Genomic DNA, 3,726 nt, shown 5'->3' with positions numbered 1-3,726 from the left:
GCCAAGTTGCCCAGGCGGGTCTCAAACCCGCGGGCTCAGGCAATCCACTCACCTCAGCCTCCCAAAGGTGTGGGATTACAGGCTGAGCCACCGAGCCCGGCTATAAATTTTTATATATATTTATAAACTGCTGATCAGCTGATGGGCATTTGGGTTGGTCCACATCTTTGCAATTGTCAACTGTGTGGTGATAAACATACGAGTGCAGATATCTTTTTTGTATAATGACCTGTTGCTTTGGGTAGATATGAAGTAGTGGAACTGCTGGATCAAATGGTAGATCTATTTTGAGTACTCTAAGAAATCTCCATACTAAATTTTATAAAGATTTCACTAATTTATAATCCCACCAGCAGCATATAAGCAAACTCTTTTCACTGCATCCATACCAACATCTATTTATTTTTTACTTTTCAGTAATGGCCATTCTGACTGATGTGAGGTGATATCGCATTGTGGTTTAATTTGCATTTCCCTGATAATTAGTGATGCTGAGCTTTTTTTTTTCGTGTTTCTTGACCATTTCAAGACATGTCTGCTCATGTCGTTTGCCCACTTTTTAATGGAATTATTAGGTTTTTATTTACTGATGTGTTCAAATTCTTCATAGTTTCTAGATATTAGTCCTTTGTTAGAAATATAGTTTGGACAGCCTGGTATTGGTACAAGAACAGGCACATAGACCAATGGAACAGGATAGACATTCCAGAAGCAAAGCATCAATTTCTCAACCAACTCATCTTTGACAAAACCTCCAACAACAACCACTGGGGAGAGGAGAACCTATTCAGTAAATGATGCTGGGAAAACTGACTGACCACATGCAGAAGATTGAAACAGGGCCCCTACCTAACACCATACACAAAGATTAACTCTAATTGGATCAAAGACCTAAATGTAAAACTATAAGAATCTTCGAAAACGCAGGAGACACCCTTATGGAAATTGGAACTGGCAACCAATTCCTATTCAGAACCCCAAATGCCCATACCTTTAGAAATAAGATAGATAAGTGGGACCTCATCAAATTAACGAGCTTCTGCAAAGCAAAAGAAACTATCAAGAGAGCAGGGAGACAGCCCACAGAATGGGAAAAAATATTTGCCAACTGTATTTCTGACAAAGGCCTAACATCTAGGATCTACAAGGAACTCAAACGCGCCAAAAGGAAAAAAAAAACAGCCCCATTAAAAAGTGGGCAAAAGACATGAATAGGCACTTCTCAAAAGAAGAGATGCAGGCAGCCAACAGACACATGAAAAAGTGCTCAGGCTCGCTCATCATCAGAGAAATGCAAAACAAAACCACACTGAGATACCACCTAACCCCAGTAAGAATGGCCATCATTAAAACAAACAACAACAGATGCTGGCAAGGATGCGGAGAAAAAGGAACGCATCTACACAGCTGGTGGGAATGCAAACTAGTGCAACTTCTTTGGAAAACAGTGTGGTGATTTCTGAAAGAACTAGAAATTGACCTTTCATATGACCCAGCAATTCCCCTCTTGGGAATATACCCAGAGGAACTCAAATCATTCTACAAAAAAGATATCTGCACACATATGTTTGTTGCAGCTCTATTCACAATAGCAAAAACATGGAACATATCGTGCTGCCCATCAAGCTGAACTGTATTAAAAAATGTGGTACATATACACAATGGAATATTATGCAGCCATAAAGAAGGACAGACATATGGACTTTGTAGCAACTTGGATGGATTTAGAGTCTATCATATTCAGTGATCTATCACAGAAACAAAGAGTACCATGTGTTCTCACTCATAAGTGAACCTTGAACAATTATAATACTATGAGAAAGCAATTGGCAGTAGTGGGAAACTGTCAGGGGAGTGGGATTGGCAGTTGAGGGAAACTGTTAGGGGAGGGAGGGGCATACCTCATCACCAAGGGTACTTGCATAATCAACGTTTGTATACCTAACCCTGAATTGTACCCCACATCTTTATAATAATAATTTAAAAAGAAGTATAGTTTGGGAATATCTTCTCCCATTCTATAGGTTGACTGTTTACACTGTTGATTATTTCTTTTGCTATGCAGAATCCTTTGAGTTTAATTAAGTCCCACTTGCTTATTTTTGGTTTTGATGCATTTGCTTTTGGAGTTTTAGCCATAAATTCTTTGCCTGGGACAATGTCTAGAGTTATTTTTCCTAGGTTTTCTTCTAGGATTTTCGTGGTTTCATGTCTGACATTTAAGTCTTTAAACCATCTTGAATTAATTTTTGTATATGATGACAGATAGAGATCAAGTTTTCTTTTTCTGCATGTAGCTATCCAATTTTCCCAGCACCATTTGTTGAATAGCTGTCCTTTCACAGTGTATGTTTTTGTCTGCTTTGTCAAACATCAGTGGATTGTAGGTATTTGATATTATTTCTGGAGTCTCTATTCTGTTCCGTTGGTCCTTGTGTCTGCTCTTGTACCAGTACTATGCTGTTTTGGTTACTAGAGTCTACTATAGTAATTGAAGTTGGGTAATGTGATGCCTCCACCTTTGTTTCTTTTGCTTAGGATTGCTTTGGATATTCTGGCTTTTTTGTTTTATATGAATTTTAGGACTGTTTTTCTCATTCTGTGAAAAATGATGTTGGTAGTGTGATAGAGATGCATTGAAATCTGTAAATTACTTTGGGTAATATGGTCATTTTACCAATGTTGATTATTCCATTCCATGAGCATGTGACTTTTTTCATTTGTGTCCTCTCTAACTTCTCTCATCAGTATTTCATAGATCTCCTTGTTGAGATCTTTCACCCCCTTGGTTAAACATACTCCTAGGTATTTTAGTCTGTTAGCGGGTATTGTAAATGGAATTGAGTTCTTGAACTGATTCTCAGTTTGGTCACTATTGGTGTATACCAGTGCTCCTGATTTGTGTGTGTTGACTTTGTATCCTGAGACTTTATTAAATTCATCTATCTAGTCCAGTTGTATTTTGGAAGAGTCTTTAGTATTTTTTAGATATAAGATTATATCATCAGCATACAGGGATAGTTTGATTTCTTCACTTTCAGTTTGGATATCCTTTGTTTCTTTCTATTGCCTGATTACTCTGGCTAGAACTTCCAGTACTGTGTTGAATAGGAGTAGTGAAAATGGGCATCCTTGTCCTGAGGGGGAGTGCTTTCAACTTTTCCCTGTTCAGGATGAATTTGGCTATAGTTTTGTCATACATGGCTTTTATTATTTGAAGGATAGTTCCTTCTGTGCCTATTTTGCTGAGAGTTTTTATCATGAAAGGATGCTGGATTTTATCAATGCTTTTCTGGCTCTATTGAAATGATCATATGATTTTCTTTTTAATGGTCTATGTGCTGGATCTTGCGTATTGACTTGCATATATTGAACCATGCTTGCATCCCTGGGATAAAACCCACTAGATCATGGTGGATGATGATTATTTTTTTGATGTGCTATTGGATTCAGTTTGCTAGTATCATGTTGAGGATTTTTGCATCTGTGTTCATCAAAGATATTAGTCTGCGTTTTAAATTTTCATTTGGTCTTTTCCTGGCTTTGGTAACAAAATAATACTGGCTTTATAGAATGAGAAAGGGAGAATTCCCTCCTTTTCAATTTTATGGAATAGCTTCAGTGGGACTGATTAAACTTCTTTGAAAGTCTGGTAGAATTCAGCTATAAGTCCATCAGGTCCTAAACTTTTGGGGGTTTTTTTGTTTTGTTTTTGTTTTTTTTTTT

This window comes from Carlito syrichta, unplaced genomic scaffold (assembly GCF_000164805.1).
Source record: "Carlito syrichta isolate Samal-C Ts95f unplaced genomic scaffold, Tarsius_syrichta-2.0.1 Scaffold59884, whole genome shotgun sequence".
In the NCBI taxonomy this organism is placed as follows: domain Eukaryota; kingdom Metazoa; phylum Chordata; class Mammalia; order Primates; family Tarsiidae; genus Carlito; species Carlito syrichta.
The sequence above is the reverse complement of the archived record's forward strand: the minus strand, read 5'-3'. Positions refer to the sequence as shown.